The sequence below is a fragment of the Taeniopygia guttata genome, chromosome Z, assembly GCF_048771995.1.
Source record: "Taeniopygia guttata chromosome Z, bTaeGut7.mat, whole genome shotgun sequence".
In the NCBI taxonomy this organism is placed as follows: domain Eukaryota; kingdom Metazoa; phylum Chordata; class Aves; order Passeriformes; family Estrildidae; genus Taeniopygia; species Taeniopygia guttata.
The window spans coordinates 9010676-9025000 of record NC_133063.1 but is presented as its reverse complement, the minus strand read 5'-3'; the positions used below and the strand labels follow the sequence as shown (position 1 = coordinate 9025000).

General features: G+C 39.7%; 1 long non-coding RNA gene across 1 annotated transcript in view; it reads right to left on the bottom strand.

The window, feature by feature from the left end:
* The window catches only part of LOC121468133 (uncharacterized), a 45960-nt gene extending 32486 nt beyond the window's left edge, over nucleotides 1-13474 (bottom strand). Inside the window, exon 1 of the long non-coding RNA XR_005978134.2 lies at nucleotides 12120-13474. This is a non-coding gene — a long non-coding RNA (uncharacterized lncRNA). The remainder of the gene's footprint in view (nucleotides 1-12119) is intronic.
* Nucleotides 13475-14325: the final 851 nt, after the last annotated feature.

The following is a 14325-nucleotide window of genomic DNA, read 5'->3' as shown; positions in this document are numbered from 1 at the left end:
GCACTAATTCCTCAACTTTTGCTTTCCTAAACATGAGGATTCTTCATCTGGTCCATATCCCTCAAGACTGTAAATTCAATTAAAGAATGATCACTTCAGACCAGGCTGACACCAATTTTGGCATCTCTAATTACTTAATCTATGTTGGTAAGTAACGGGTCTGGTAATGCTTCTCCTCTGGCTGGGCTATCACTTGGATAAATAAATTATCCTTAAAACATTCCAGGAGTCTCCTGGCCTGCTTACAGCTTGCTGTGTGGTTTTCCTGTAGATGTCAGAGTAGTTAAAATCCCCTATCTGGATCAGAGCCTGGAGTGTGAATCTTCCTGTAGCTGAAGGACAAACACTTCATTAACATCCTCCTCTAGGTCTGGTGGCCTGTAGAAAACATCAACCATGAGATTTCCCTTGTCAGCTTGACCCCAATTTTTGCCTATACATTTTTACCCATTTTACCTGTCCATTGCTGGTTTTCCATGGCAGCTCTCTGCAGTTCATCCATTTTCCACACAGAGGTAACATCATTCTCAGTGCTGCCCACTCCTCCTTCCTTGCCCATCCCTTCTGAATGGTTTATAGCCCCTGATGCAGTGCTCCAGCCATGCAGTTTGTCCCTCCACACCTCAGAGACAGTGATCAGACCACAGTGTTCCAGCTGCAGCTGTGGGCATTGCTGCATGGGCACTTGACCTGTGCTACAGATTGTCTCACCTCTTCAGATGAATAGTCCCCAGTGTCTCTGAGGCATTTCGCAGGTGTTTCTGTATTGGCTTCTAATACATTAGCAGCCCCTAGTTTTTTTTTCTATTGTTCAAAATCCCCTTCCTAAATCTAATTTAATGCTCTCCATTTAAGTCTAGACAGCTTGCTGGTGAACAGCCTTCTTCCCCACTTTCTCAGGTGAATCTCACAAGCTCACAACAGACCCAGCTTCCAAGGGCAGGTCCATGATCTTGGAAGCCAAAATCTTCAGTATGGTATCAGCCATGCAGCCAAGCATTCACATTTCAATTTGATTCCTCTCTCCTGAACTCCTGTGTCTGCCTGGAAGGGCAGAGGAAAATGTGACCTGTGCCCCAGGGGATTTGGTATTGCTCTGAGGGATACACAATCTTTTCTAATTATTCAGAGTTGTCTTGCCACAGACCCTACATAGGGTTATATTGAAGCAGATGGTAATTTGTAGGGTTCAGTGGGCTCAGCAGCCTTGCAGTGACATTGTGAATGCAATCTGTTGATAGGCAGTGAACTTCTCTAGAGAAAAATCTGGATGAGAAATAGGTGCTTTGGCAGCTCACAGCAAGAAATCTCCAACTGCATCTTTTTCTGAAGATACTGTTTCTCACACGAGTGATGGAATTGGATGGTTGGGGTTTCCTGGATCCTCTCCATTATTACTGTGACCTTCTCTCCTTGTGCATGCCCAGAGCACAGTATCTGTTGTGTAGAGACACTTCAGGGGAGGATTCTCCATGCTGAGAAAATCGTGCAATCTCTGTTATCTCATGAGTTACTAGTGTCAGAAGGTTTGAGGTTAGATTCCCTTGTACAGCCTCAAGGCAGGGTGGTTGGTCAGTCTAGGACTAATTATTGGCTTCTCCCTCATATTCCCAGGCCCTCTACTGCCTGTTGAACTCCTCCTGTAACAGAAAAAATTGTCTGAATTGTTTTTCCAGCTGGGTCCACTTGCAGCAAATGCATCCACTGGTAGGGATGGATGCTAGAGGGATTTTCAGGTACTGGAGCAACAACAGCTACTCTGGACAGGTACTTCAGTTTTTGGCAGATCTCTTTGAGTGGAGATCAACACAGGTGTAATGTTTCTGCTTTGGATTCAGCCTCAGCCTTGCAGTTGCAGGAAGTGGGCACCATATTCTTTCCATGGACAGTCTTGTTACAGACTACAGGGAAAAAAAAAAGGAAAGCAAACTACACACACTTAGAAAAGACAATTCTTTTGAAAGTCTTTTGGAAGACTGTCTTCTTCTAGTTAAAAATTCTGTTTCTTTTTTTGCACTTGCATAGTTCTTCTAGCAGAACTATGGACTGTGTTTTCTTCCAGAAGCCTCTGCTCCATATTTTTATGCTTGTATTTAATTTCATAAATATTGCTCTGTTTAACAGGGAAATGAGAAGTCATGGGACAAATAAACCTCAGCAGATAGAAAACAGTGGCAAAATCCCAGAAGTCTAAATATTTATATTAATGTATTTTTAAAACCTTTCTAAGGGAGAATGGAAAAATAAAAATTACAGCAAACTCTGGAACTCCAGCTTTAATTTTCTGCAATTTCTTTCCTGTGAAAATGTTGTTTTGCAGACCAGGATCAACAAGAATGCAGAAACATTATTAAGACATTGAAAATAAAGCTCAGAAATAAAAAATAGGAGCTGCCCCATTGTGAGATTCAGGAAAGGGCTAAAACACTGTTAAAGTCACTGTTGGCCCCTCTTCTTTGTGCCACTTGGTATCTAGTGTAAAGTAAATCAAGTTTGATTACTCATTACCTTTCCAGTATTTGCTTTCTCTTTTCTCTTTCCCCAAACAACATGTGCTTCATGACATTTTGCTATGAAAGCAGTTTGTAGTATTTTCACGTATAATGTGACAACTGGCATCTTCTGCCAACTGTCATCTTTTCATGGAAATACGAAGCAGAGCAGGAAAGATCCAGCACCTATTGGTGCACTGTGGCTTGCTTCTGTCAGTAATGCAATGTTGGCAACATACAGTAACTTGGCCAAGGTCAGAAGAAGCAGAAATGGGCTTTATGAAAAAAAAAAAAAAAAAAAAAAAAAAAAAAAGTTAAGGAGTTAGCACATATTTGAAAGACGGTGACACGGTGACATTATACCCTGGGAAAATACTGAGTAAAAAATCTGTTTCTCCAACTGTCTTAAAGTAATTCAGTTCCTTGCTTTTTATTCTTAGGTTAAGAGGAAAACAGAAAGCAGTGCTTGTGGTCACGGCATAACCAGAGACTCACAGTTGTCCTGGTGCACAAACAGAAATTAACACAAGGAGTGACAGTCCTGTTATAAGATTAATCAACTCACCTCAGTTCTTCCATGACCCTCAGGACAGTTAGCTTTGTGGCAAAACAAAACCACTTAGCATCTTATCTCTTTTTACCAAAACTCATACACCAAGTACTTAGTCCAAGGTAAAAATACAGTACCATTTTCATATGGTGTGAAGTCCCATCCCTGGGTCTTCACTCACTCCAGCATGGGCTCAGTGTCATATGAGACATAAGCCTGACAAATATCAGACTTGCCAAGAACAAATCTGTTTGCCTTCCCTCTGTTTCTCTCTGTTGTTCCCATTTGAGCAGAAGACTTTGTCATCACAAACAAGAAATCTTTCAGACAAGCGTTGTGAAGAGAAAGAACAAAAGGAAGCAGTGTCCAGAAAGGGTGAGTAAGAGACAGTTGTATCTATGTGATATGTGTGAGATTTACTGGTGACTTTAATGTTTGATTAATGGTCCAGACTTAGAAAAGAACTTCTATAGAAAACTAGATATTTTCCAGGTATAGTGATGAAAAGATCATGGTATTTTGGATAATGATAAAAAAAAGATAACTGGGCTAAGGGTACAGATGCAAGAAAATCGTTGAATGTCACTGACCTTGAACTTAGCAAGATTTTCAACACGGTTTCTTACAATACCCTTTTATCAAGACAGAACTTAAAGGTTTAGTCAGGTAGATAATTGTCTGGATGAAATATTGAGAGGATCACTGGGTTCAAAATAAAGTGGCTGATGTGTATTCCACTTAGGCGGAATGACAGGTGGCTTTTCTCAGGGATTTTTCCTGGGTCCTATATTCCTGATATTTGGTGTTGTTATCTGTGACCTACATGAGTAGACAATGCATCTCATCACCTCTGAGAATGACCCCAAATTGGAGTGGTAGCTCATATATCTGAGGGCAGACCTTTCATTCATAGAGAGGTAAATACGCCAGAGAAATGGGCTTGCAGAAACATCTTGAAATTCAGTAAAGAGAAGTGAGGAGTCCTGCACCTGTGAAAAAAGTTTGTTCAGCCTGGAGAAAAATATAGCTTTGGAGGTACCTCATAATTGCCTTACAGTACTTACAAGACCATAAAGAGGACACAGCAAGTCTCTTCAGCAAGTCATGTACGGAAGAAGAATCAGAGACATTTCTCAAAAATTAAGTCAGTGGAGGTTCAGATAGATATAAGGAAAAGAAATTGAAGAGGTTGGAGGTTTACAAGACTTTTTGGATAAAACCCTTGCAAATTTTTGGAGGTTTACACGAATTTTTGGATAAAGCCCTTGCAACCTACTCTGAATTCAGTATCAGTCCTGCTTTAAGGATGATATTGGATTATAAACCTATGATCAAATGTAGGAATCTTGCAAGGAATGAGAAATAAACAATATCTATTATCTGACTTCCTGATTTCCCAGACACTGAGGAGCCTCATCAGCCTGTCCAGCCTTACACAAGCTTTGTCATTCTGACAGGGATTGGGGCTATTCCTCCCTCTCCTGAGAGACCCCCAGAGTGGAAGATGTGCGGTGCATGGTTTTGCATGAAGAGCTAGCACACTCAAAGTCCAAAGAATGCTCTCTACAGGGACCTGCCATATCCACCCACAGCAGATCCAAAGGTTGCCAAGCCTACCAAATATTATTGTCCACATACTGTGGCAAATGATAACTGCGAATTCCACAGATCACCAGACTCAGCTGTAAGATGCCTCATCCTTTATGTGCAGAACAGCAGAGGCTCTTGCCTCTTTAAATCAACATATGACATTTTGTATTATCTTTCCCAAGAAGGGTTTTGTAAGGAAACAATACTGAAATATTAAAGCTGAAAATTTGATTTTCATTTAGGGCTGAGCTCCAGCTGCCATTTTGCAATGGAATGTATATGACAACACAAATTGAGGGAGGAAAAAAATATTTAACAGTTGATCAGAACACCAGGAACTTGAATTAAACACCTTGGATTTAACTCAAAGATCTTCCATCTCAGAGTAAACACTTGTGTTTCACCACAAGGCAAAGAGTTAGTAACAATCAGACTTTGTACAGGCCAAGAGAATTTATTGCTGCAGTAAGATTGTAAGGCATGGTGAATGATGCAGAAAGTGATGATATTTGCTCTCTTTAGTCATAGACACTGTGCTGCAGTAGGTCTGAGTTTTGCTGTAAAGAAACTGAAGCCAGAAACATGTCAAGCATACAGAAGATTTAGGGTTGATGGGGTAGAAGGCAGGGAGCAAAATGAGAAATGAAGAACAGAGCTTTGTCATCTTACTCCTTATGGGCAACTATTGACATTTGAAAATTCAGTCACAGAGAGAATCTCTGGAACTTCTTCTGTAAACACATGTAATTAGGAGTTTATATTGTGCCCTGAATACAAAGCCCCTCATGAAATCAGTGAAAATCAAACTCATCCCCATCTGAGACAATCAATTTTATATCTTAGAACTGAAAAATCTCACAAAATCAGGAAGCACTTCAGACTCACGAATTTTTCCTTAAGTCAGCCACTTATCATATTTATGGCTACACTTAAGACTCAGTTGCCTCTATTATTTATGTTAAATCTGCTAATGACACTGTAATGAGTTGTGTACAACTCAAAATGGAAACTCATTTTTCAGGGGAAATGAAAGACCAAGTGTATCCATATTTCATTCCTTAAGGAGCTATAAAAACTACTCTATATTCTAATAAAATTAAAGAAAAAAAAAGGGAAACAGACAGAAACAAATTAGAGAAAAGACCAGAGCTTCATTAGGGAAGTTCACCATAGTACACCACATAGTCAAAAACTTGTGGAAACAAACATGATGAGAACAAAGGACCATCTGAAGTGTCCCTTCAGTGTACCTGCACTGCATCTGTAGCATTACAAATCCCTTTCAGAGGTTCACGTAGCAGATGGGTGAAAAGCAAGGCTCTTTTAAGCCCACAAACTCTATTTTAGTAAAAATAGAGCAAAGCTACACTGTGTCCAGTAGGACACAACAAGAAGTATCATTCTTAGCATAATCTCTGAAGGTTAATAAAGAGAAGTCAGGGGTTTTTTAAACAAGCTTCCTTCAAGTCACAACAAGACTTATGTGTGCCTCTATCTGGCCTCCATAATTTCCTAAAAGCTGATTAAAATTAAATGTCATAGGAGTATTCATTTCTATCAGCAGTGAAAAATAAGTATTAAAATTATTAAGTGGAGTTAATTATCCATGCAGATTTATACTCATTTGTCTAGAAGTATACTCTTAATTTCTCTGAGGTAGACAATAGAAGTTGAGATTCAACGGAACCAACGTCCTATGCTAGTGTCTACTTCTTTATCTCCTACTGCATCTCTGCAGAGGATGAATGATTAATTCACTGAATTTTTTTGGTTTATTTGATTTTCCCTGACTGATTTTTATGTGGAGGGAATGGAGAAAGTGAGTCCACTCTCTACTGGAATCTAAAGTCATTTCTCTTCCATACTGTGTAGAAATATCTCCCACTGAGTTAGACATTTTTAAAATACAGCCTTTTGACCCCCATTTCATATAGTATTTTGTTAAAAGCTATGGCTGTGGGAAAAGGCTTTCAATCTTACCAGAACTCTACGTATTTGTTCTTACTTTGTGACTGGGGAGGGAAAGTGCAAGAAAAAATGGTTTTCAACCAGACACTCTTCTCCTGAACTTTGGAAACATTTTTATTTTTAGATAATGGAATCATTCTTAATGGAGACATTTGGGAAGACCATGGGAATGCCCTGTACCTAGCTTGTTGCTTTTATAATACAAACTGACACTTGCAGCTTGCCATAGTTTTGCCCCTTCCCTGTAGGTTCCAGTCAGATGTCGCAGTTCCTTGCTGGTAGAGGAGCTTTGAAGCAGAGAGAAGGTGTTGGAAGGAATGCAGCATGTGAGGAAGGGCTGCACTCTCACAAAAGTGCTGCATACATGAAAGCTGTGCTCTGCATAGCCAAAATCCACCTCTGTGTTCAGTCATCATTCTGGAAGCCTTTCTAGTTATGGTCTCATCTGAGGCAAAAGCAAAAGTGGTGTTTGGTGATAGCCAGGCTTTTGATGGCCTTGTTTAGATGCTTTCATGAGTGGCCTTGTCTTCTAAAGCTCCCAGACCTAAATGGTTTTGTGACCAAACACGTCCTGATTTCCACTGAGTATCTTACAATGTAGTATCAGGCTTCCTGTTCCAAGAGGGTGGCTTCCAGAAATTGTCCACCTGTCAAAAAAGCCACCACAAGGTTCCTTTGATTTCCCTTGTGTTTTAAGTTTATGTCAGGCAGCACAAATAAAGGAGATGAAGTTTTCTCTGAACTCTGCAACTCACAGGAATAAAAAAATATTTTAATTCAGTAAGGAGCATATCACAGGTATGAAGGAGTTAAACTGGTAAAAGTTTTGAGTGTCTGAGGAGAAGTATCCCGCTCAGTGGTTTGTTTTTAAATTTGGTCACTGCTCAGGTTCAGATGTAGAAAATTAGGTAGGCAAGTTTGGATATAATAGGGAGCCACAGTGAGGGGAGCTGCACACATCCTTTGACAGGTCCCAGCTGTTCCACTCTTTTGTCCCAGAGGAAAAATCTCATTCTGGCCCAAACTGGAACACACAGTGTACAAACAGGTCTGTCTCACATGAAAGTAAGGTACCTGAACAACAAGTTCAGATACTTTCCTCAAAGCATTTGGCTTTTTCCTTTGCTTTGTAAAAATCCTGGTCTAAAATAAAGCAAAGAGTATTTCAACCCATACGTGGGTTGAAAGAATGTAAGTGTTGGGATTGCTTCAGAGGAGGGCTAAAAATTATCAGAAGAATCATGAGAAAATATTTAGAAGGATCCTGAACGAAAGACAGAAGGACATTCTTTAATGAAGTTTGTAGCAATAGGACAAGAGGTAATGGTATTAAACTAAAGGAGGATGGATCCCAGCTAAATACAAGGAAGAATTATTTTACTGTGAGGGTGGTGAGGCATGGGAACAGAGAGGTGCTGGATACCCCATCCCTGGAAATATTCAAGGTCAGGTTGGATGGGGCTCTGAGCAACCTGATTAAATTGAAAATGTTTGTGCATTGCAGAGGAGTTGTACTAAATGAACTCTAAAAACCCCTTCCAACTGATTCTATGATTACAATATTCTATGTAAACACAACTTTAATATTTGTTACCATGAAAATTTCATTATGAACAGAAGGAATATTTCCAAATGACTTTTTACCAGAAATAAAAGTTACTACTATCAAGGGTGTTTTTTTATGGAGTAGAAAGGAATTAAGTAAATGAAAACAGATAGAAATAAATGGAAGAAAGTTCTATCTAGAAAAAGGTACCATAATTAACTCCCTAAAAGTGTATAATGAAAAGAATAGCTCATAAAAGTTATTTCAATTAAAATATTCCCCTTTTATTAATTGACCATTAAACTAATGTACTTTCAATCACATATTTAATTTGCTTTGCCCTACCCTACCTTTCCTTTCACCAGAGCATAAAATCTGCATTTCTAGCACAGACTGGCTCTCTTGAATGTACTAAAAGGACTTTGTGATTTTTCTGGCAACATAAAAAAATAAACAGGCATCCAAATATACTTGCTACCAATGGTAGCCTCTTTTCTTGTTTAGGACATTTATCCTTACATGAATTATTCATGTCCTTAAGATAACACAGCTTTTTGCAAAAGAGCCAACATCAGAACCCTCTGATTGCAACAACTTCCCCCTGAAACAGCATCCTCAAAGGAAAGGTCTTTGGAGCTGTTTTGAATATTCCCCATGATTGAAAAACAGCACAAGGGAGAGATAAAAATCCTTATATTCTTGTGCTTGTAACTAGGCTCTCAGAAAATCACAATTGCCATTTTGATTTTGTACCTGCAAGTATGCTAAAATAATGATCAGGTACATTTAAATAGGTTTGGTGGGATTCTACTTTGATATAATGTCTTGGCTTAGATGTCTCATAGACATAATTAATTTCAGAATTTGACCATAATCTGATCTGCTGCTTTCTTTTCTTATCTAATTCTCTGCTGCTTTTTAAAATGGGGGAAAAATATTACATTTTCCAGATTATATTTTACAGTCTTTGCTCTTTTTTAAACATCTCTCTTAAAGACTACCATTAAGTTTTCACAGCTAATACAAAAGCAAGCACACTAACAAGGTAATAGTCTATTTATTTCCTCTCCTTGGCAACTGATGGATCACAGATAAAATATTTTTTAAAGATTTAGCAGCCAAATAGAGAGAAAATCCCTTCTGAATATGTTATGTAAACAACAATTGAACAAGAAATGTGCAGATCTGAAGCTGCACATACATCTTATTTTGATCTGTCCATTGTGTTAGAAGTACAAGACTGGCTCTTACTAGCTTTAAAAACAGACGATATATTAAAAATAGGTTTCCAAAGAGTGTATCTTTCTGCAGAATCCACAGGAGAAATCATCATTCTTCAGTCAGATCTTGTCTCCCACCCTTTTTAGCAGTGGACTAAGAGGTTCTTCTCATTCCATTCCAGGTGAAACCAGCCAAGATGCAGGTGGTTATTTGTTTCTAGTGCCAGGCAAAAGGGGCCTGTCTATTTCTTGGATGATTCTGGTCTTAGAAGGATACGTTTCCTGCTACTGTCTAACCCTGAAAAAAAAAATCAAAACAAAACAAAAGGCCCAGCAGAATCTGAGAGCAGCCTTTCCTGTGGCTAACCAAGCACCCGTCTGCCACAGGACCTGCCCTACGAACTGGTCACATCAGAGAGTTTACAAAAACAAAGTATGTATAACATTATCCTCCCCTCTCAGATATGCAGCTTCTATCTTCAGCAATCCTAAACCTCTGCTCCTTAGCAGTGGGTTTCAGGGGCTTCTGCAGATTTCTTTCTTTGGAGAAGCTTATTTCTGGTGAGAAATGTAGCCACCATCCTGGATTTTATTCCTTTTATTCACATAGCAGTACTCTTTGTATGATCATTTGAAGTAGGGGTCTGCTTTATGTAATTATCCATACTCATGTATAAAGGAGCACAGTTGTGTATAACTGGACTTATTTACCTCTGAATAAACATGCCTTTGACAGAAGTCCTTGTCTAGACATGCCACATTCCATGTGGGGAATGCAATAGGAGAAGGCTGAATGGTAAATTTGCTCATTGAAGAGTAGAACAGAACCATCGCTGCTGCTGCTCTTGGAGAGATAGAGACCCATCTGTTTTTAAATATAGCTGTTTAAATATATCAAAATATTTTGTGCTCTCCTCATTAGGAACACAGGGACAGATTATAAATATCTGAAACCAATCCTAAAACAGGTTACCTCAACTTATAAAAAGCTACCTTCCAGTGATTTCTTCTTGGGCTTTAAGAGAGCAAGATCCTACAAAGATGCTTCAAGAGCAATATCCCTTGATGTCCTGACAAGAGAAGTTAGCAGGTATGCAAAGAATGTGCTACAACAGTGGTCTGCTCCACAGTGCCCTCCTCATCTGCTTCCAGTCCAAATACCCCCACAGAGTCTTATTGCCTTCAAGTAGTTCTGATCAACAAGTAGTTTGAAGGTGTTATTTTGAATATGGCATTTTCACCCATCATTCCCATCAGTAATGATTAAGGGTGTGTGGAAGAAAAGGAGAGAGTTTTCTGACCTCAAAACCACCACCATTATGCTCCTCACCCTGCTAAACTAGCTATTCATCATCGTGGTCCCATAGCATCAGCCCTACTTAGCCCTGAGAAAGATACAGGAAAAATTTACAGATTCCTGTTGGATTTTCCTGATGAAAGCCATGTTGTTCAAATAAAACACCCTCAGCTGTCTTAATGAGCAGGAATTTCTTTCTCTGTGTCAGCTGCCTATTTTGTGCTGCTGCTGGTCTCTCCTTCCTTTCACCAATACCATAGGCTACTATGAAAGGTAAATCTTGGGGCTTTCTGAATAGTTTTTTCAAACAATGCTGCATGCAAACTGCTCTGGGGCAGCATTCTAATGTATATAAGAAGGCTGACAGAGCCAGACCCTTTTTCTCCCACCTGACTGGCAAACAGAGGGTTGATTTTCCTCCTAGCCCTATGGCTCCTAACAGAAACATTTGCAAAGAACAGGATGTGCTGACAAACAGCAAAACAGGCTTAATCCTGCCAGTGAGCACTTTGCTTGTTCAACCAGATCTAACTGCAGCTTTTGAAAAGCTCAGCATCTCTGCAGCGTAGCCTTGCAGTCTTACACTGCAGCCTCCAAAGTCTGCATTGAGAGCTGATGACCGTGCACTGCAGTGTGACGCACTCCCACCACGCTGCTGCAGTCTGCACAGACTGGGTAAAGGACAGCAGCAAAACAAGAGCTTCTGGCAGAGCTCAGCATCCCAGTGAGCTTCAAGGGCATTGCCTTTTTAAAGGCAGAGCTTAATGTTTTCAACGCAAAACTCCGATAGTAGAATGGCTCTGCTCAGATTTCAGTTGTGACAAAGTAAAGCCTGTTTAAGGATTAACCCTAAGATGACAGTGGGAACTTTGGAAGCTCAGCGCTTCATCTATCCCCACATTTTTTCTGATGGAAAGAAGCTCCCAAAAAAACTTTTTCAGCACTGAATAGCTTTGCACTCCCAATAGCATGTGGAGTTTTAGAACCCATGTCATACATCCAGCTGAACTACGGCACCAAAGTAAAAAGGTAAAAAGTTAAAGGGGTAACCACACATGAACAATTTGCCATTTCTACCTCACTTTGACTCACCTTCACATTGCAGCATTTCTATGTCAACTGGCAGAGTTGTGCTGTGGAAGATCAGCCAGATGGTGCATAGTTCAGACTGCAGAAGCAAGCCCAGGACTGAAACCTGGACACAAACCTGTAGTTATTCCTTCCCCAGCTCTCTCAAAAGATAAGTTTCACTGGCAGAGCGTAAATGTTTCACATAGAGTAGATAATAAACAGAACAAAAGCAAAATTCAATAAATATCCCAAGGCATAAGACTTCGAAGGAAACACAAATATTATTTAAAGACTTACCTTTTCTGGATTGAAAAATCTGAATACACAGCTACAAACATGAAGAGACCTGAAAGAAATACTGGGACATCCAATCACATGAACTTACCTAAAGCCTCTTTACTGCATTACAGGAAAAATAGACTCACTGAACCTTCATCTTCCATTAAGGTCTGTGGCATTACCATTTATTAACTCATGTGGTTTGACTCTAATGTTATTACAAAGAAATCAAAAAGTGCAGAATAAAAGAACACTCAAAGCACACTCTAAACTCCATGTTGCCATACTGTCCGCTTACAGTGAAAGAAAAGCACTCTCCTCCATAACAAAGGACAGAGACATTTCTTTTGGAGAGGTTAAGGTTCCAAGCACTGCTACAGTTAAGGGGTTTTGAGTAAAAATACTCATTCTTGGCATTCCTTCTTGGCTCTTAATGCTGAGTTGGGTCTGGTAACAAGATGTGAGGGAGTAGTCAGGCGCTTTCAGGAATACTACCCAACAAATTGATTTATCTTATAATAGCTCTTGGCATTTCAATACCTCAAGCTAGCACTATTTCTGGAGATATTCAATAGTGCTGCTTTAGTATGCTCAGAACAGAAGAATGTGGCAAACTATATGCTTGGAAACTGGGGGAAACAAAATGCTCTCAATGTCACCTGCAGGCGTGACTCTGGACAGAAGGTCAATGGATTTCTTTAAACCACAAGACAGACTTCTTCAAGCTGAAAGAAATGTTCTTTTTACTTTCCTTGATAAATATTTATTTTGACCTAGTCTGTAATTTTCTTCTTCAATTTCACATCATAGGAAATCCAGAAGTATTTTTGTTTCTTTTCTCATTTTCTCACATGAAAATTTTGCTCCACAGGTTTTCATGCTTACCTTAGCACAGATTATCTTAATTTCCTTCTTTTGGAATCTATTCTGCCTTTCATGACTCAAACTATGCTACTCTGGTCTGACACAGACAACCTGATTGATCAGAATTGATACCTTCTACTGGCAGATCTGCAGAAACACCAGACTCATCACAGATAGGGGAGTCTACTCCCAAAGTCATACCAGTCCAAACCATTATTAAAAAAATTATTTTGCTTTTGTGCTTACATCATCTGAATACAGCACTGGAAGGACAGGAACATCTCCAAAAGGACAATTTGCTGTGTCATGCATGGATCCAGATCCTTTTCTGATGCAGACCAGAGTGATTAAAACTCTCACAGAAGCTCACCAGCTAACTCCATGGCTTTCTCTTATGCTCAGAACCAAGGTGCCTGCATCTGTTCAAAATCTTCTTCCATGTTATGTTAGGAGTTCTGCCTAAGGGACCAGAATCGTGTTCTGAAAAAAGAGTCTTCCATAAGGAACCTCGGCCTCTCAAAGCCAAGAGTTCTTTACACCCATCTTAATGTCCCTTTGTTCTCCCACAGATCCTTCTAAAACTTGCCACAGCCTACATAAGAGCATGAATCACAACTCTCTATTATGCTAATAAAAACTATCCACTAGTTCTTGTGTTGCCATGTCCATCCACACCCACCAGTGCTGTCCTGCCTCCTAATGCAATTATATCTTTCTGTGGCAATGAGACAAGATTTCCTGTCTGGTTGGACAAGACACTAAAAGGATGAACATAAAAAAGCAGCTGTGGAAATTAATTCTTGATCTCTGGGCCAAATATCATCCCAGACTGATAAGAGCAAAACACAGATACAAGTGTACTGCTGGTGCACTGAAGGAGGTTGCATTGCTGCTTGAGGTTTTGCAAGGACAGCAGTGATGCTGCAAGATTGTTTCCAAGCCATTTAAGCAAGAAAACATGAAGAAAAGGCCAGCTGGGGACCAGGAAAAAAAAAAAAAAATCAGATGCAGTATGCAGAATAAAATTCTGCAAATATTTTCATTATTAAGAAGAGCTGTGAAAATGGCAGAGAAAAAAAAACAAAAAAAACCACAAACCAGCAAACCAAAGGCAGAACCCTTTAGTAAGGCACAATTACATGCTAGATCGCCCAAGTCTTGTTGTGTGCCCTTGCCACATTAGGAAACACCTTTGTAGCTACTTTTCTGCCACACTGAAAAGCAATCATATGATGACAGGAGCACCAGGCATTGGTTCAATAAGGTGTGTAGAAACACTCCAAAATTTGAATTGCAGCCCAGGTGAGTGAAAATATCAGCAATAATATACACAGTATCAGAGAAGGGAGCAGAAACACATCCCAGAAGCACAGGCTGGCAGTAAAGGAGAAAAATTAGTGTCAGCTGTATGGCAGAAGCCTACTGTATTTCCTGATGTCCCTGATAGC